Source organism: Nannospalax galili, unplaced genomic scaffold (assembly GCF_000622305.1).
Source record: "Nannospalax galili isolate Female #2095 unplaced genomic scaffold, S.galili_v1.0 scaffold128, whole genome shotgun sequence".
NCBI lineage: Eukaryota > Metazoa > Chordata > Mammalia > Rodentia > Spalacidae > Nannospalax > Nannospalax galili.
Window position 1 is genome coordinate 2179978 of NW_008360322.1, and position 20844 is coordinate 2200821.

General features: G+C 40.1%; 1 protein-coding gene across 1 annotated transcript in view; it reads right to left on the bottom strand.

The window, feature by feature from the left end:
* Nucleotides 1-20844, bottom strand: part of Mcc (MCC regulator of WNT signaling pathway) — a 489620-nt gene that overhangs the window by 379051 nt on the left and 89725 nt on the right. The window lies entirely within an intron of this gene.

Here is a 20844-nt window from a genome sequence, read left to right on the forward strand (position 1 = left end):
CTGCCCTGAGTTCCTACCTTGGGCTCCCGATGAACTGTGACCTGGGAGATGTAAGCTAAATAAACCCTTTTCTCCCCAAGTTGGTAGTGGTCAGAGTGTTTTGTCACAGTAATGAAGAACAAACTAGGGCATTTATTATTTTTCTTTTACGTGTATTTGTGTATTGTCTTGCGTGTAGGTAAGTGCACCGGTCATGCAATGCCCACGGAGGACAGAGGAAGCTGTCAGATCCCCTGGAAATGGAGTTAGGACAGCTGTTAGCTGCCATGTGGGTACTGGGATTGGAACCTGGGTCTTCTGCAAGAACAACCAGTGCTCTTAACCTCTGAGCCATCTCTCCAGCCCTGACAAAACCTTTTATTGTTTGGAAAAGCAAGGGAACTTTTAATCCTGTGCTCTCTTTTCTTCCCTTCACCTTCTTTTTTCTCTTAATTTCTTTTGAAATTGAAGAACATAAAAATTCTTTCTTTATACTGTAGTGTGTAGCACTGTAATCTTTCTGTAAGATGAAGTTTCACAGCATAGAAAAGACATTGTTTCTGCTCATGACAGGCTCCAAAACCTAGTCCAGTTGTAAAAGAACTACAAAAAATTTAACAAACCTGAATTTCAACTTAAAAAATATTTTATTACTTTTTATTCCTCTGTTAATGTATATTTATTTATTGAATTGTTTAGCATTTCATACAAAATGTCTTAACCTTTTCTATATGCCCTCCCCCATCTGCACCCTCCCCAATCCGCACCCTCCTATAACGTTCCACCACTGGTTTCATGCATTCTGCCATATATGTTAAAGTCTATCAAGTCAAGTTAGTGTACCCAGATGTCCCTCAGTGCAAGTTCATTCACTGGGCTCTAGTCAGTCTATCTAGAATCTCTCCCTTAAAGAAGATCAACTCTCTTTCACCCAGCAGTAATCAGCTACTAATAGTTTTTCGGCTAGGGTTGGGGCCTGCTGCCTACTTCCCCAGTTCTATAATGGCTTTCTGTCTGATTGAGTTTGCATGGGTCTTGTGCATGCTGATACTGTTGCTGTAAGTTCATATGAACAAGGTCCCAGGAACCTGTGTGACTCTGTTTCCTTGTGGTCATGTACCTCCTCCCCTGGCTCTTACTATCTTTCCACCCCCTCTTCTCTTGGAGTCCTGTCCAGGGACCCACACTCTCCAGTTGTGGCCTTTTGTGATCATCACCCTCTGTTGCATGAGATATCTCACCTCTGGCCCCACCCCATACATCTTAATAATGCTCTAGAGTTAGAAACCCTAGCCAGGATAATCATTTGCCCTGACATTCCTTCTCAAATGTATTGTTCTTTGTCTAAAACATACAAGCACACCATGCTTTAGTCATTTCTTTGGACTACTCTCTTGTCAAGATCTCCATATAAATGTAAAATCAATAAGTTTCATTTTTTTCTTGTCAATCAGCTCTTATACTAAATTGGTTTCCAAGATCCAGTTAAAGAGCCCATAAAGAATGGGCTGTGTTCCATGAAGAGTCCCTGAAATCTCACATTATCCCAGGTCTATGTCACTAACATTTCTAGCCAATCATCCTGCTTCCATATGACATTTCATTTTCATTTACAATTTTTATATACCGCTATATCTTTTACTCTGTCTTGTTTGTATGTTCATGTACTTATGATTATGCATATTATATATGTCACTATGTATATATAACATATTCGCAAGGCAGACAGATAGGCTGATAAATATACACATGGAAGTAGTTATAGATTAAATTATTAGCCTGAACTTTTCGTTTGTCTGTTGTCTAAAGGGTATCCATATATACCCTTGCTTTATCCTCAGAGCCAGGAGCACTGATGGCAGGTGTGTTTTCTCTCCCTTAACTCAGGCTTGATATAGAATTTGTTTTTCCACTGCAGTGTTAGTGGATTTGTGCCTGTGTAGTTGGGCTTGACCCCCTCTGCTTTCTCTGTCTATGTGAGAACACACCCTGGTAGCTATCATCCTGGCCCTAAACTAAGCCGCCCCAGCTGACCTTCTTAAAGACTTATACCCTGGGAAAAGCCACTCCAGCGAAGTCTAAAGTTTATGCTTCTGAATAAATTCTTACTGTTTATACCAACTAAATCTAATTGTTCTGAGATTTTTGTGTCACTACACTGAAATAATGTCTTAAAAAAACTTTTCATATCCCTATCTTTTCTGCTCTTCCCTTTATACTACCTGCCTGATAAGCAGCTGGATTCATCCAAGATTTAGGGATGGTCAGAATTGATGACATAAGAAAGCAAACTGAAAGGAGGGTCCAGATTTTCCTTTGGGTACAAGGAAATGTGGCTACACATTTTATTTTCTAGAGAAAGAGTTCCCTTTTCAGATTTTTAGACAGTAAGACGCTAACAATAATATTCTTTGAATGGTAAGAATATGGTGGTTTTCATCTTCTCATTTTTGCCTGATTGTATTTTGTAGCTATCTGAAATATCACATATTGTTTTCATAAATGGTTATGTTATTTTAGGTTTTTAAAATGGGGATAATAACTGTACCTATCTCACAGGGCTGTTCTGAAGGTCAATGAGACAGTATGTGCAAAGCACTCAATAGTTCCTGGTACATAGTAAGCCCCCAGTAAATAGGCGCAATTACTATGATTCTTTCCTAATTATTGATCATAGATTCTTCTCAATATCCTGGATTCATGATTAAGACATTTATAATGAAGCAGGAGCTGCTCAAGGGAAAAGAGGTTTACTTAATAGAATTGGCTCTCTTCCTAAGAGGAACAGTCTGTACACAGAGTTCCTTCCTTCCTCCTGACTACAGTCCACTTACTACCTGAAGCACCTGGTAGGAAGCCCAGCTCTGACCAGGTTTGAGAAGCCCTTTCTAAAAGAAAGCAGGAAGATTTGTGTTCTAAGCAAAATGCATAGGCCTGAATTTTTGAGGGGCAGTGAGAGGCTGTAATGAAAGATCAAAAGCAATGCACATTATACTCTGTTCACTCATGTTGTAGTCTTTAAATAGAAGTACCAGTATTTAAAAATGAAATTAAACCTAAATGTCTTCAGTATAGAGATATAAAATGGACAATGATTGTGAACAAGTCTTCAGTGGGAAGTACTGCAGTGTCCATTTCAGGATATGAAGGCTAAAGGCGTCACAGGGGTGATACATGGGAAGTCCTAGAATCCAAACCAAATCAGTCTGATCCCAAGTGCTTGTCCTTCCATTCTATCACTTAGAATCTTGGATGTCAGTAACCTGAGTTTTGGCAAGCACTAAAATGAGCAGCTTGGTTATCAAATGCCATTCATTAATAATACTTTGTATTAAGCCACAGTCTACACTTATCTATATATGTGTTACTCTTCTACGTTAAATATGGATGAAAATACTATTATTTGGGGACTGGACAGGTGGCTTAGTGGTTAAGAACACTGGTTGTTCTTGCAGAAGACCTGGGTTCATATCCCAGCACCCACATGGCAGCTAACAACTTGTCCGTAACTCCAGTACCAGGGGATCCTTCAGCCTCTTCTGTCCTCTGCATGCATTGCACGACATGGGTGTACTTACCTACATGCAGGCAATACACGCATACACATAAAATAAAAATAATAAATAACATTTAAAAAAGAAAATAGTATTATCATCAACATGATGAATAAAAAATATTATGAGAGAAAAAACATGCAAAAACACTTTATATGTGGTTAAAGCCTGGAAAACAAATCACAGCCACTGTGCTAAGCTGTTAAAAGTAGCCCCCAGTGACCCTGTTACTAGGCCCCTTTCAGTGGAGGTCATTTCCCTGTCCTAAATCTGAGCTAGCCTTGAAATGTTCTTTTATTAATGGAATGTGGTAGTATTCTAGCATTTTGAACACTTGGGCTTTTTTAGTTGTTATGGTTTGAAACAGGTATCATGTAGCCCAGGCTGGCCCCAAACTCTCTAAGTAGCTGAGACTGGCCTTGAACTCCTGACCCTTCTGCCTTCATCTTCCAAGTCCTAGGATCACAGGTGTGCAGCACTATGCCAGGCTTTGAACACATGGGCTTTAAGATACATTGCAACATCTACCTCCATCTTTCTAGAGCTGTGTGGGACGATTCCTGGCAGACCATCCCTTCTGATGACATTTAGCATCTTCACTATTCAGTCAGTGATTATGTACAGTTTTGTGACAATTTTGGATTGTTGTATTAAACTTTGATTTCTGTTTTGGATTCCCAGCCTGATCTCAAGCTCCTAGAAACCAGTGTTGGACCTATGTCAATGTCTTCTGAAATGTGTGGAGTAGGCAAGGAGAGCATCATCCTGCATACTGCACACCTTCAACACATTTATTTTGATGGGTAGATGCATAAACTGTTAGAAACTAAAAATAGACACCCTTTTGAAGACAGTCTCACTTTACTATTTTTCCAGATGTACTGCTTTGTACTTTCTCATAAAGTTCAGCACAAGGGATGCTCAGTGACCACAGATGACTGATGGACTCCATGACAAAACAAAGATCCCTATAGCCTTAGTGATAGAGCAGCATGGTAGTTCCTCTGCCTAGGAAAAAGAAAGCATCTCAGAGGAAAAGCTCCTATGTGGAATTGTCCAAAATGAGTACAGTGGGGGAAATATTTCAGTAGAAATAGCATCAGCACAAAAGGCTTACAAAAAAGAAAGCAAAAGTCTTGTTACATGCTTGCATGTATTATATGCATGTATGGCTTAAGGAGAGAAGCACATGTATAGTTAAGTGATCTGGTCATTGTGTGAACACCATAGAGTATATGTCTACAAATCAAGACAGCTATACTTGACACCATCATTGTATATAAAGCTCAGTGTTGAGTGAACGCTCATTGTGCACTGCAGGGCTACATTTCAGAAAATACACACTCATGGTAGAAAATGTAGTGAAGTAAAAATAAGAAAATAGAATTATATGCAAGTTGTTTACTTAGCAATAACCACAGTAGACATTTTAACAAATGTTATTAAATTTTGGTTAACATTTTTCCACTAAATCATCATTGCATCAAGTGCTTTAAAGCTGTCTTGTAATTATTCACACACATATATCTTATCTTTTGATAATATCACTTTGTCATTTGAAAGGAATGGTCTCCAGTTTACAGCAGAGGAACTGGATAAGTCAGATCATACAGTATTTAGTTCTGTGGAGAATACCAATCAGCAGGCAGAAAAAGTATGACTTAAGATCGATGCTTCTAGCTCAAAACCACATGGTTTGACAAAGCACAGCCATTTCTTTTTTTATATATAACTTCTTTTCCTCTGGGCTATTTTTCTTTGCTTAACTCGTGGAGAAATTGAGTAGGAAGTAAAAATACAATGAAGCCATTTATCATTCAAGGAAATTTATAGTCTAACATCAGGAAAATATAATAGGGAAGATGGGCTTTGGTCTCAGGCTCAGGGGAATGAAAAACATTATATTTTCCACAATGATAGTAAATCCAAAACCCAGCTGAAATGAGGGCTATGCAATGGTGGTCCTTATCTGAGTAAAAGCTGACATGCTTCTGTTCAGATTTCTCAAGTAACAGAGAGACCCCTAGACCTAGAAAGTGGCCAGAAATAGGTGTTAATGAAAGAACTACAAAAAAGTTTAAAAGCTCATTTTGCTCCTAATTGTTTGAGTTCAGAAAAATGTAACTGACTGCACTCTAATTTCATTTCCACATTTTTAAAAATTTTTAGTTTTTATTATTCCAAAGAGAGGCAATTTTTAACACATTTTTCCAGAAATAAAGTAGGTTACAATATTTTATCTATCTATCTATCTATCTATCTATCTATCTATCTATCTATCTATCTATCTATCTATACAATGAAATTTAAGTGGGGGGGTAAGAATAAAAAAAATCAAAGACCAAAGGATTTGCCAACACGGGATCATCTTTGGTGGAATAATGAAGGTTTCCATTAGCCATGTTTTCTTTTCTTTTCCTTTTTTAATCCTATTGAGTTTATTGGGCTTGATAAAAGAGCATAGCATGGGGGATTATTTACAGAAGAGTGGGCACCCCCCCTCATTTATGGATGCCCTGGAAAGTCCACACTCAAATATAGATCCTGTGACTTCCCGACATCTGCACAAAATGGCGAGAAAGGTGCCTTATGGCATTATTGGCTTATGTATCTTAGCCCCACCCCCACATGCAGCTAAGGTTGACTGATTGGGTGTGGGGTGGTAACAGACTCCCCCCCTTGACTCCTTGACCAGCGTGGGAAGGAAGTGTGACTATAGCTTGCTGGCATAGTGGTTGGGTATACTTCCAGGTAACACTCCACTCTTTCCTCCGGCTCTTACATTCTTTCCGCCAACCTCTTCCACAAAAGTCCCTAAGCCTTGGGGGGCAGGGGGGAGTTGATAGGTGTGGGATGATCTTCCTCCCATTGTGGCAAGGCATTGAACTTTTGAGTCTCCGCATCATGTTTCCCATGGGCTCTTGGCCCATTTCAATGGGATTCCATATAGTATAAAAACACAAACAGCAAGAAGCAAGAACATCTAAACAGTGGCTGCTGTGATAACCTAATCTATGGGCATAAACACAAGTGCTTGGATGGTACTTTAGCAGGTGCATCACATCCATCTAACAAAATAATTGCAGTGGCTTCCCACTGGGGCCTATAATCTCCCCTGCCACATGGGGTTGGCCTGGTTTACAGTACCAGATGTGTGTTCCACATACATTACATCCAATCAAAAATTTGCTGGTTGTACATACACTAAATGTGCCACTATTGCACTAGTTGGAATATCTTGTTTGGCATGTTGATACTGCAACACGTGGGGTCCATCGTTGAATAGAATTATAGGGGACAGTTCTCCCCCAACCATCTGCATATCACCTTCTGGCTCTATGAAAGCCACCCATCCAGTGGCAGGGAGTTTCCAGCTTAGTCCAAGCTTGATTTCTCCCTCTCCTGTATGCACATCATGCAGTGTCTTCAGCAATTGGGTTTGAACCCGAGAGAGAAGAATAGTAGGAGAAAGGTGTTACTAAGGGAGAAATATGCAAAAAGGGGGTAAAGGGGAAGGGGGTAAGGAGGGCTATACAAAGAACTATGGGAATAAAAGGGAAAAAATTCTCCCAATATGCAGTTAAAAAAAAAGCCTTAAGCACAGAATGAACCCTATGGCGATGGAAGAAAGCCCTATCAGAAGCCATATGGTTATTAAATTAAAATCCCAGTGCCAGAGGTGGGTTACCCCCTATGAGCTGTTGGCCAGAGGGGCCCTAGAAGTCCCCCAAACAATAAAGGCCATTGCCAATAATGTTGGTTGCATTCCACAAATTTTTTGGTAAAATGTTTTGACAAATGCGTTTGCTTATGTCACTGCTTTATTTTTATTTCATGTGTATGAGTGTTTTACCTACATGTAGGTAAGTGCACCATGTGTGTACAATGCCCATGGGAGCCAGAAGAGGGCATCAGATTCCCTGTAACTGGAGTTACCAATGGTTGTTAGCTGCTGTGCGGGTGCTGGGAACCAAACTGGGGTCCTCTGCAAGAACAGCCAGTGCTCTTGACTGCTGAGCCATCTCTCCAACACCAATTTCTACAAATTTTTTAAGTGTAAAAAATAAGAGTAGGTTATAGTAAACATGATTACAGGCTATTGCTGATGAATTCTGCAGACAGACATTGTGTGGAACAAATACATTTGCCTTACATCACTGCTTCATAGTAAAATAAAGCAAAGTACAAATGGGAGAAGGAAATAAACCCATAGTGAAGATAACATGTTGTTAGGAGAAGAGGTTATTAAGCATAAGAGATTTCATTAGGTTTTAGAAGATGTGGGAACATGTTGACAGCACAGGTCCTGAAAATCCAAGCTTAGACTATGTAGCAAGGAAGCTTGTGAAGGTAGAATGAAACAGTGAAGGCTCTGGGTGTGCAAGCAAGCTAGTACGATACAGTGAGACTGTGACGTGGGGCTGAAAGCAGCAAGGTTATCCTTCCTTTCACAGCCTGGCACAAAGAGATATTGTTCAAAGTTTGTAACTCAGATGCAGAGATACAAGCATATCCTTCAGCATAAAAGGGAAAAGGAGAATGGGAAGCTCAGGTTTAAAATATTACCTCCAAGCTGGGCATTCGAGAGAGGCAGTGGTAGGCAGATCTCTGGAGCTTCAGGCCAGTGAGTGCTACATAGTGAGACCCTGTCTCAAAACAGCAACAAAATGCCTCCAGAGTGTAGGAGCAGGCTGGAGAGGAAAGCGGGGCAGGAGGCTGGTGATCTTCACAGACTCTTCTGTATCTTATTCTGCTTTATGTTTTTATCATGTGTATGAATTGCTTTTGTAAAAGTAGTAACTTAAGGGGCTGGAGAGATGGCTCAGAGGTTAAGAACACTGACTGTTCTTGCAGGAGACCCGGGTTCGAATCCCAGCACCCACATGACAGCTAACAACTGTCCATAACTCCAGTTCCAAGGGATCTGACAGCCTCTTCTTCCTCCATGGGCTTTGCACCACATGGGTGCACTTACCTACACATAGGCAATACATGCATACACATAAAATAAAAATAATAAATTTTTTTTAAAAGTAGTAACTTAAAATGTAAAAAAACTTCAAATAGATCAACAATATAATTAGAGATACAATGAAAAAGAACACACACACACACACACACACACACACACATATGTATGTATAAAGAATTCCTGTGGTGCAGGAAGGAAAAGAAAACTCAGTAGAAAAATGGAAAAAATGTAAACTAAAAGAAAAAATGTGAATGGTCAATTAACATTCTCAACCTTGAAGCTATAAGGAAAATACAAAGTAAAACAAACAAAAATCAGGCACCATTTTAATCCCCACAGCACTCCTCAGAACAGTGGCCTTATAACACCAGGTACTAGCAGGGGGGCATAGGCTTGCACATAGTTGCCAGTAGGAAAAAAGGCTGTCACCACCACCTCTTTGGGGAGGACTTTGGTAACATCTACACCTACCCTCTCTGGATAGTTAAATTGATAGGATTTATAATCACCATAGAAACAAATCTCTGGGCATGTCTGTGGGTGATTAACTAGATTAGGCTAATTGAGGTAGGAAAGTTCACCCTAAATGTGGGTAGGGCTATTGCTTGGGGTTGGAGCTCTGGACTGAATGAAAAAGAGAAACAGAGCTGAGTGCAAGACTTCACCTCTCTTTGGTTCCTGACTCAGGAAGGAATGTGACCAGCAGTCTCCTGTTCCTGCCACAAAGCTTCCCCCACCTTGATGGATTGTATCCCCTGGACCCCAAAGCTAAATTAAACCCTTCCTACTTTAAATTGCTTCTTGTTATGTATTTTGGTCACAGCAACAAGAAAAGTAACTAACCAAAAATGCACTCTCTAACCAAAAATATAACTATTGATTACAGGTGCTGAAGAAGTCTATGTATAAGCAGAGAAGACATCTGCGACAAATGAATCAGCAAAGAACAGGAAGAAGAGCACAAACAATTGTACTGATAATAACAGTTGATAATTATTAGATGCTTATTATGTGCTAGGGCCTGAGCTAGGACTTTATATGCATTAATTAATTTCATCCTCATCCTAGGAGATTGGTAATATTATTATCTCCTTTTTTCAAGCAAGGAAGCAGAGAAACAGAGGTGCTAAGTCCAGATGCCTATCAACAGACAATGTAAATATAAACTGAGGTAGCGTCCCGCACAGAATACAACAGGACAAAGCTTTTGAAAGAAATACATCTATAATAGCTCATCATAAAACTCCGTAACACTGTTCTACAAACATACAGAATACTATGCACTGTATATGGACCTACAGATAGATACGTAATAAAATAAGGCCTGGAAGCATGAATGTCTTATATAAAAGGTGAGGAAAAGGAATGGGATTGAGCAGGGGCACAAAAAGAATGCATTAATATGCATTTGCAATTATCTTTGAGACAATGTCTCATGTATCTCAGGCTGGACTAGAACTATATATGTAGCTAAGAATGACCTAGAATTTCTGATTCTCCTGCCTCTACCACCCAAGTGCTGGGATTATAGGTGTGTACCACCGTATCTGTTTTGTGTTTGTGGCTTCATGGGTAAAAGCACTGCTGCTAAGCCTGATGATTTGATCCCTGGCACCCACGTGGTGGAAGAAAAGAAGTGACTCTTGAAAGTTGTCTTCTGACCTCCTCAACATGCACTCATGCACAATAACATACATGCTTGCCCCACCACACACATGCACATACACAAATAAATAAATGTAATTTTTTAAATAACACATAGATATGATACCATATTAACATCTTATCCAACTGGCTAACATTGCATGCATGTTCATTATATCCTTTGCAATTCTCAATATTTAAAATATTTTTACGTGCATATGAATGTATGCGTGTGTTTGTTTGGGTGTAGGAGCACGTGCAAGTGCACGTAGAGGCCAGAAGACAACTTTCCGGATTGTTCCTTATGTGCTGTCTACCTTTATTTGAGACAGGATCTCTCACTGTCTGATCTCACTAAGTACGCTGGGCTAGCTGGTCAGTGAACCCTGGGGATCCACTTATGTATCTGCCTCCCTAGTGCTGATTATAAGCACAGGCCACCATATCCAGCTTTTTAAAAAATATTTTATTTATTATTTTTATTTTATGTGTATGCATGTAGGTTCTAAGGATCATACTGAGGTCCTCATGCTTGCAAAACACTTTACCAATTGAGATATCTTCCTAGCCCTTAAAAATATTTTATGTGTGTGTGTATTCCTGTACAAACTGATTGTGTGTGTGTGTGTGTGTGTGTGTGTGTGTGTGAGGGGGTGGGGGTGGGGGTCCATGCAGGTATATACTCAGAAGCCAGAGGATGTCAAGCGTCCTGCTCTATTACTATCTTATTCCCTTAAGAAAGAATCTCTCACTGAACCTGGAACTAGACCAGCAAGCCCCAGAAATGCAGTGCTGGGGATATAAATGATCATGCCTGCTTTTTGTATAGTATCTCTTCAGTCCCTAAAGTATTTTTTAAAGTATTTATTTTAATTAAGTATGCATGAGTGTGCATATATGTCTATGCATGTGTAGGAAGGTTCCTGCAGAGGCTAGAGGAATCAGATGCCCCTGGAGCTGGAGTTAGACATGATTGTGAGCCACCTGATGTAGCTCACGTCCTCTGCAAGAGCAGCACATGCTCTTAACTGCCGAGCCGTCATTCTTGCCTCGCTAAAACATTTCTTAGTAAAACAAAAATTGAGGGCTGGAGAGATGGCTTAGCAGTTAAGAGCATGCTGCATGGCTCATAACCACCTGTAAATCTGGCTACTGGGGATCCAATGCTCCTTTCTGGCCTCCACAGATGGCATATATTCACGCAGATACACATAAACAAAAATAAATCTTTTTAAAAAAACAAAAAATTACATATATAAAGCCAACTCAAAGCAATTAGTCTGAGGCCATGATGGGAAAGGATGACCTTTAAGATGGACTATGTCATTAATATCTATAAGAACTTTCAGGAAATGTTTCTTCAAGCTAATCGGATTAAACTATCCAAAATACTATTTTGGAACTTTTGCTATCATTATAGACTACAGCACATTTGATTCTTTTCCTGGTATGATTTTCTAGCAGGGTATTACTCATGATTAATTACTCTCAACATAGTTTTGAGGGCATCCCTTGAAGAATACCTACTAAATTATAGCCCTGTCACCAGGAGTGAACTGTCCACAGGTCAGCTATGCTTCTAGAGAACAGAATCTGATTTCCTACATGGACAGCAGTCCCCTTGTTCTCATTTTTTTCTCTGCAAAGGCTTCCATATCACATAATCTCAAAGACACATTTCTTGCTTGGTTTTCGGTGCTTAATGCAGATAGCATCTTCTCGCTCTTTCCACCTGTACAAAGCCCTGTCTGATGGCTTCCTCCATCTCTGAATGACTGTTCTATCTCAGAATTCTTGTCCATATAGATCCACACCCTCAAAAGGCTCACCTTGGCTCTCTTTTTTTGTTACGTGGTTGTTGTATTTACTTTACAGACTATTGGCAATCTAAATTTGTGGTCTCACGTCCACTATGTATGGTTAACTTCTCTACTTTCAGCTATGTAGCAATCCATTTTCTACCTGGTGACTGCATTCCAGTGCCATATACTTATATTAAATTCAAAATCTTTCATTAACTTATTCACCTTATACTTTTCCCAAAGTTTATTCCTCTTATCTACATGGATTGTACCATCTAGTCATCTTGGATAGAAATCTAGAAGTTATCTAGGGGTTTGTTTCTCAGTTGTCCCCACACCTTATCAGTCAGCAAGAACTAGTGATTTTACTGAAATGACTGTCCTCTCTGCTCCATCTTGATTGTCCTTACTGAGCATTCTGAATACTGCTAGCACATTCCACCTAGTTGACTGTAGAACTCTGATAGTGGGGCCTCCTCTTGCCAACTGGCTGCCAACAAATTTTGCTGGTCTTTCCTGCTCAAAATCTTGTATTTGCTTTCCCAAGCCCCCAAGACTTTCGGCATCCTATTCATGTTTCTTGCTTTATAGTCATGGCCACTCAAAGCATGGCTGGACTTCCCTCATTTTCTTGCTAAAGTAGATGCCCTTCACCCCAGGCTCACCGAATTCCACTTAGTTTTTGAAAGAGGCACCAAAGTTTTACATGTGTCTGCTTTGCAAACTTCTGCTTAGAACATCATTTTCTTTCCCTTTCTCCAAAGTCTGACTCATGCTTCAAGCTGGTGTGAGCAGCATCTTCTTCAGAAATTTCCTCTGAGTATCTTACATGATTTCCAGTCTAATTTGATGCCCTTTATTTATGAAAGCACCAGAGTTCAGTTTGGTCCCTCACCCCACTGTATAGTAATTATGATTTATCTTTTCTCTCTTTTAATAGACCAGAGTCTGTCAACAACCTGTGGCCAAATCCAGACCAATGCCAGCATGTTCATTGTTCTATGCATTATTTATGGCTACTTTCTGGCTATAACAGCAGATCTGAATAGTTGTGACAGAGATAGCATGTCCATCAAACCAAAGCCATGTACTATATCACTGTGTAGAGAAAGATTTTGTGAGCCTGAACTAGACTAGAAATTCCTAGAGGACAGGGTACTGTCTTTGTTCATCTTGAATCTCTAGTACCTGGCACATAGCTAGTGCTAAATAAAATAAACTAAATGAGTGAATAAATAAAACTTTAGACTTGATGTAAAAGAAATGGGACAAGAACTTGAATAATGAGAGCCTTTAATCTCATTTCTCTTTTACTTTTTGAACACCCCAACTTATAATCACAAATAAAAACAAAATAAGTTTATGTCATTTGGTTCTTAAATACTTTGCAGTCTACAGTCTGAACACCATGCCCTTCAAACCAGCAACCATAGCTTTCTGTCAGCGGTATGCAACCCTGACAGCACAGCGTATTCACCTGAGACGATGGAAACACATTAGCACACTCTGGTGCTCATGCCTCTTGGCCAACAAACTTAAAGAGTGAAGTGGGGAGGGCATCAGGAGTTGTCAAGACTTTCTAAATTATTCCAAGAACTGCCTTATTTCAGTAGCTCTAAGGAATGGGAGGTATGCGTCAACTCAAGAATTTTAGTGATCAAAAGCAAACAAATAAAAGCTTTAGCTTTGCTAATTTATACCCTCACAAACAAAAGGAAATAGGTAGTTTGAGAATACTACTGAAATACAAGCAAAAAGGATTCCCACAGAATTTAAGTTCTATGAGGATAGGGGATTTTGTCTGGGTTGTTGGCTATTATTTTCCCAATACCAAAAATGATACATATACTATATATGCATATATATATTTATGTAAATATCCTGGCATATAACAGATGATCAGTCAATAAACTGGTTTTGATGATTCAGAAGCCATTGATCTCAAAATATTTCAGTTAATTTGAAATTTTATAAATGAAGATGAATTGGTAAGTATAAAGTACAGTTAATCAACAGAGAGCTTTAACTGCATAAATATTATATCCTACATTTGTTTTTTGAGACAGAGTCTTGTTATGTAGCCCAATGTGACCTCAAATTCATGTCTTCCTATCTCAGACCCTGCAGGCCTGGGATTACAGGTATGTGTCACCACACATGGATACTGTGTTCTGGATATGATTTGGTGTTGCACACATGAATTCACAATGGCTGTCGTTACCTGCATGAGATCAAGCCAGTCAACATCAACCATGGATGGCGCCCTACTTCCCAGCTCAGGAGCTACTGGCACTTGATGGCTACTGGGAGGTGGAAAGAAATTTTTTGGGTGTGTGTGGCTACTGCCCATGCTCCAGTGGATGGCTGCACACCTATGTGCTTATGGAGAGTACTGACTATACTCAGTGGGTTATTGAAAATTAAAAAATATTTTATTAATTTTAATTTATTTTATGTGTATGAATGCTTTGCCTGCATATATGTAAGTGCACCACATGCATGCAATGCCCACAGAGGCCAGAAGAGGGTGTCAGATCCCCTGAACTGGAGTTACAGATGGTTATTATCTGCCATATGGGTGCTGGGACTTGAACTCAGGTCCTCTGGAAGAACAGCAAGTGTTCTTAACCAAATGCATTTTTTTTGAAAGAGGACACAAAGTTTGGAGGGGGACATGTTGGGAGGTGGTCTAAGAGGAGTTGGAGGGGGGATAGGGAGTGAATATGATCAATGTTATACTAGTCATAGGTGGCTATTTATATTTAAATTAATTAAACCTAAAACCTATACACGTTAAGAATATTGATCCAAAGATATTAGCTCATTTTCTACCTTTTGGATTCTTAGCAAAGACACTGGGAAACATGGAGAATATTTTCTTTTTTAGATAGACTCTTACCATATAGCCCAAGCTGACCTCAAATTCTGGATCCTCCTGTCTCAGCTGAAAAATAGAATTTCTTTTTCCTCTCTCTACAGTGATGGGGATCAAACTCAGAGCCTTCAGCGTGCTTGTGAAACCATCTACCTCTGAGCTACATGCTTAGACTTACTATAGAACATTTTAATCACCATAGAAAGTTTGATTACATGGGAAAAAAGCTGGGTGTGGTGGTAGAACCCCTGGGGCTTACTGACCACCCTGTCTAGTCTACTGGTGAGCTCCAAGACAATGAGAGACCCTGTCCCCCAAACAAGTGGATGACTCCTGTGGAATGACACCCGAAGTTAGCCTCCTTTGGCCTCCTCATGTACCTGCACACACACAAACACACATACTCCTCCCCCAGTAAGAGCATTACAAGCTGGACATGCTCTTCCCCTGGAATACTAGGGAAAAATGTCATAAATCTGTTAAAGTTTTTGCAGCTGATTTTCTATTTTTATTCATTTCTATTTGTAGGGCATATAAAGTACTTATTTAAATAAAATTGATCAGATTAAACTCATGTCAAAATCACCATCAATTTAGGAGATACTTCTGGATGAAAGACTGGACTTCAGGGCAAGTCGAAAGATCTGCATGTTTCCCAGAGGAAGCGGCAGCTTTATCTTCACATATCTGAGTTGCTGCAGTACTAATTCTTTCTGATGTCTAGCTGAACCTCCTGAGAGTTCATGAAAATAATGAATCGCTGAGATCAATCATGAGCATGACAGTTTGGGTCTCCCTTTCTAGGTGAAAAGTCAAGGGTGAGTAAAAGTCAATATTCAAGTAGACAGAACTGCAAACAGGTGAAATGGTTACACTTTTTTTAATACTATGAGGTTAAATTTAATAGCCAGTAATAAAAATAAACAGGTGAACAAATAAGTAAATAAAATAAAGTTGTATATGACCTCAGAAAAGGGGCACCTGACTCAGCTAAGACAGTGATCCACATCTTTGGGGGCATATTAGAATTCATTAGTATATTTATTTATTTATTATTATTTTTTATTTTTTTAATTTTTAATAACTATTTTACAGCAGTCGGACACTAGAGGGCTGAAGCGCCTAGGCGAGTTACAAGCCCCTAGGTCAGAAAGAAAAGTTTGCAGTTTAAATCTTGGAGCCGCTTTTGGCTTCCAGGTGCCCGGCAGGGATAGCTAATTTGCATTTTTACTGAATCCTGGCTGTCAGCTGCTTGCCTGAATGCTTGAGAGAAGGGAGAGAGCTGACTAGAGGAATTCTGCCTGACTCTAAAGCTTAGGTGGAAATCCCTGGAACTTTTTGGGGGGATTTTTCTCTAACAGTGTTCAGATAGAAAAGGCGGGTGAAGTGACGGTTTCCAAAGGGACAATCCTGAAATCAAAATTTCAGGGGATCACAGTGGTTCCCAGTCACAAGACCTGCCCGCATATTTGAGGGGCTGGTAGCCACCCTAACGGTTATTAACTGGCCGATGCGTTACCAGGTTTGATATTAAAGATATCTAGATAGAGGTCTTTTGTTCACACCTGTACAGGCAGTCGGGGCCTAGAGGCCTTATACTCTGATATCCCTGCTACTGTCTGCTGTGTTGTCAGCACCCCCAGCCATTCCCCACTACTTGCCCTTCTGGTGAATCTAGTCAGCCTACCTACAGGTCTTTGTTTTAGGAGGGTCAGCTGTTCCTCATTTAGCCATCTTTACTAACCTCAATATATCATTACATCATTCCAAGGAAAGTAACCATACGCTGTGACATTCAGGCATATTTTCAATAGCAGTAAACCCTATATAGTATACACACCCCACAGAAATGCCACCAAAGTTCTATACTTACAAATACATTTAAGGAAAAAAACTACATTCTTAGAAAAGTACTACATTCTCCAACTAACTGAAATGTCACATATGTAGGTGAGTACTGTAGGTGAGTACATGGTCCACATTTCTGAACAAAAAGGGCTCTTTACATTTTGAAATTTGGAACACAAAAAATTGTCACAGATCATAAGACGTGCTTAGGCAAAGAGAAGGCTATGCATAGATGGCAGAAATCAAACAGAGCTTGCTCTGGTGTAATCCTTGTACCTGAACTGCAATGTTAGGATAGTGGCTGAGGCAGAAGTTCTAAGTTTCTACAGGAGTAATCAGAATGGCCTAGATAGGTAGGAGAAGAACTGCGGAAGAGGTACAAGGGGGGTGGGTGGGGAGAAGCAGTGCAAATTGCTGTCAGGGAGCCGGACCCATAGTGAGAACAGGAGAGCTGGTTGGCAAAGGGGGTCAGAGGTGACTGACAGACAGCACCACCAACCCTTTATCTGTAAATGTCGAAATGTCAGTGTGTTGCTTTATTTGGGGATATAAAGATCCCTTCTTATGATTTTCAAGTGAAAGGAAATAGACTAACTCCACTAAAGCCTCAAAGCTCTGCCAAAATCCAGAGTTCTAAAATGTCAACACCTCTCTTAATCCTCTTTTTATGAGGAAACACATGTAAAATAAGCTTATTTCCTATAATCAATGTCTTCAAATAGCTGAAAAAAAATACAGTGGCCAAACATGTTAATCCTGATTATAGATAGAAAGTCACCAGTGTTACATAAATGATCTTGGGATTTTGGACTGTAATCAAGTAAAAAAAGCAAGACAGCACTAAAAACCTGTCAGCATCAAAGGCTGAGTCTACACCTTAAAAGTACAAGCCACTTCAATACCTTGCTGCTGGGAGCTTGACTCATTATTATCTATTGCAGTTTGTGACATTTGATGAAATAAAAAATACAAGTTGATTTTGTTTGACCTATCAATTCTATCAATTTCCTTTATAAATGTGTGTCCTGGGGCTGGAGAGATGGCTCAGTGGTTAAGAGCACTGGCAGCTCTTGCAGAGGACTCAGTTCAATTCTCAGCACCCACATGGTGGCTAAAAACTATCCATAACTCCAGTCCCAGGGGATCTGAAACCCTCTTCTGACTTCCATGGGCACTGCATGACAGGGGTGCACTTACATACATGCAGGCAATACACACACACACATATAAAATAAAAATAATAAATAAAATATTTAAAATTAAAATTTAAAAGTTCTTTTTAAAAAGTGTGTGCTATTGATACGCTGACGTATATAAAGCAATGAATAAACAGTTAATAGATACAGCAAAAGCTTAGACAACAACTAAATATCCTTGGGGGGGACAACTAAAATAATGAACTGTGGTCCAGTCATAGGATGCAATGAATAAGGAAAAGCCTTTAAACAGAATGTGGTAGATCTGTATAATGATAGCACAACCTTCAAATAGGTCCAAGTTTTCAAAAGGCGGCTGCAGATCAGTACATAGGGCACTGACAGTACATATGAAGGAAGTAGAGGACTGCATCTAGGAATGGGGTGGAGACAAAGCAAAAGTGTACTTGTATATTCATCTTTTAAAAATTAAAATAATTTGTTCATGTGTGGCAGTATCAGTATCCCAGTACTCAGGAAATCAAGGTGTGCAAACCTCTCTGAGTTCAAGGCCAGCCTGGTCTACAAAGTGAGTTCTAGGCCATCCAGGGCTAAACAATGATTCTCTGATTCAAAAAAAACCCAGGAAAACAAATAATATATTAAATAATATTTATTTAATTACTCTTCTCTCTCTCTCCCTCCCTCTGAATGTGTGTGTGTCTCTGTGTGTGTGTGTGTGTGTGTCTGTCTGTCTGTCTGTGTCTGTCTTTCCCTCTGTGTGTGTATGTGCATGTGCATACAGAGATCACAGGACAACTTTTCACAGTCATTTCTCTCCTTCCAGCATGTGGGTTCTGGGGATCCAACTTAGGTGGCCAGGCCTTGCAGCATCACTTTTACCCACTGAGCCATCTATTTTGGGGGTACATTTTGAATTTTGATTCATGCGGCTTTTTTCTTTCCATTTTCCATTTTATTTTGTTCCTTTTTTTTTTTTTTCAGTGCTGGCAATCAAATCTTGAGCAAAAGATCTACCAATGACTTACAGCCAAGTCCTGGTACAGGACATTTTAAAAAGCTATATACCATTTCTACAATGGGAGTCAGAATCCTGGTATCTAAAGAGCAACAGATAAAAATGAGCCTAGGTGCTTAGCTCTGGCAGCCAGGGTCCTGCCAAGAGAAAAACCAGATGCAGGGGATCAGTTACAGGTTATTCTGCTTATTAACCTTTCAAGATTTTTTAGTAGCTTGCAATTCATACTTGGCCATGAGAATAGCTCACAGTTGCCCAAAACTCTTTGAAGATGATACATAATAATAAAGGTATCAATAGGTGATATTTAAATAGAATCTAATTAATTGCCTAGTGGTTGGGGATAATTTGATAATAATAATAACTTCCAAAATTTAGTAAAGATAAAATATATTTGCTCTCTGATTCCCTGGGCTGCACAACCCACCAGCCTCTTTCCTGGACACCAGTGCTGACCCCTCAGCCCAGAACCACCACTGCTTCCTGATCCATGCATCCAGAGGAGCCCACTTCCTTCTCATGGTCCCCAGGAGCCCTATGGGCCTGGTTCTGCCCTCACTTCCCTTTGCTGCCCTGGGCCTGCGCAACTCACCAGTCTCTCCCCTGGGTAAGTCCATCACACCCTCTGTGCCTTGACTCTCCTAGCCTCATACACCCTCCCATCGCCCCTGCCCATCTCTCCTCCTAGCCTGGGTACTGTCCTAGTCTTTCTCTTGGCACCCCAGACATTGGGGAAACCACCACTGCTTCCTGATCCTTTGCATCCAGACCAACCCAGTTCCTTCTCTCAATCCCCAGGAGCCCTCTGGGCCTGGTCCTGGCCTGACCTCCCTCTGCTACCCTGAGCTGTACCAGCCTCTTTCCTGGACACCGGGGCTGACCTCTCTGTTACCTGATCCTTCGCATCCAGACCAACCAACTTCCTCCCTGCAGTTCCCAGGAGCCCTTGGGGCCACTTCCCAACCTCATCTCCCTTTGCATCTCTGGGTGGCACGGCAACCAGCTGCCAGAGACCAACATCTTTCCTGGGCCCTGATCCAAGGCCAGTCCAACCCCCAAATTCCTGAGGCCAAAATATTTTCTGGAGAGATCCAGACCTTAGGAGAAAACCTGAGAGCATCTGATCCTCATCTGACTTGGGCCTCTGTAGGAACTCCTGAAGACAAAAGCAATCTGGCCACCCCAAGATAAGATCAAAAAAGAGAACTGGAAGCTTAGAGAACCAGCTTTTCATGCCCAAAAAGTAAACCACAAAGGCACATGAAGCTTACAAAAGAAGCAGACCTAAACTTGAAGGCTTTGTCTCACACAAGAATCAGAAACTACAAAAGAAATTCACATGTCAAAATCACAGAGAAAAAATAATAACATGAAAAATCAAAATAACATATCCCCACCAAATACCAATAGTCCTCTAGAGGAGTACAATGAGAATGCCCTAGAGAGAATGCAGGACATGGAACTCAAAAGAACAACTGCAAACATGATAAAAGAGTTCAGTGATTTTAAAGAACACACAAAGAAATCAAAGAACTGAAGGAAGATAGGGGTAAACTTCTGAATGAATTCAGAAAAGAAAGTTAGAAATATTGATGAATACTCAGGTGGAAATGAAGAAGGAAGTGAAACACTCAGTAAGCCAATTAGAAATGACAGGAGAAAGCCTCACCAATAGGTTGAATGAAATGGAAAACAGAATAACAAGACTGGAATATAAAGTGGACAAAGTAGACCACTCAAGCAAAGATTATGAAAAATTTAAGAAAGCACAAGAATGGAATATGCAGGAATTGTGTAACACCATAAAAAGACAAAACTTATGGATCATAGGCATACAGGAAGGGGAAGAATCCCAAGATAATGTCATGGACCAGATACTCAATAGAATTGTAGAAAAAAATTTTCTAAAATTAAAGAAAGACATGCCCATACAAATACAAGAAGCATATAGAACACCAAGCAGACAGGACCAGAAAAGAAACTCTCCACAGCTCA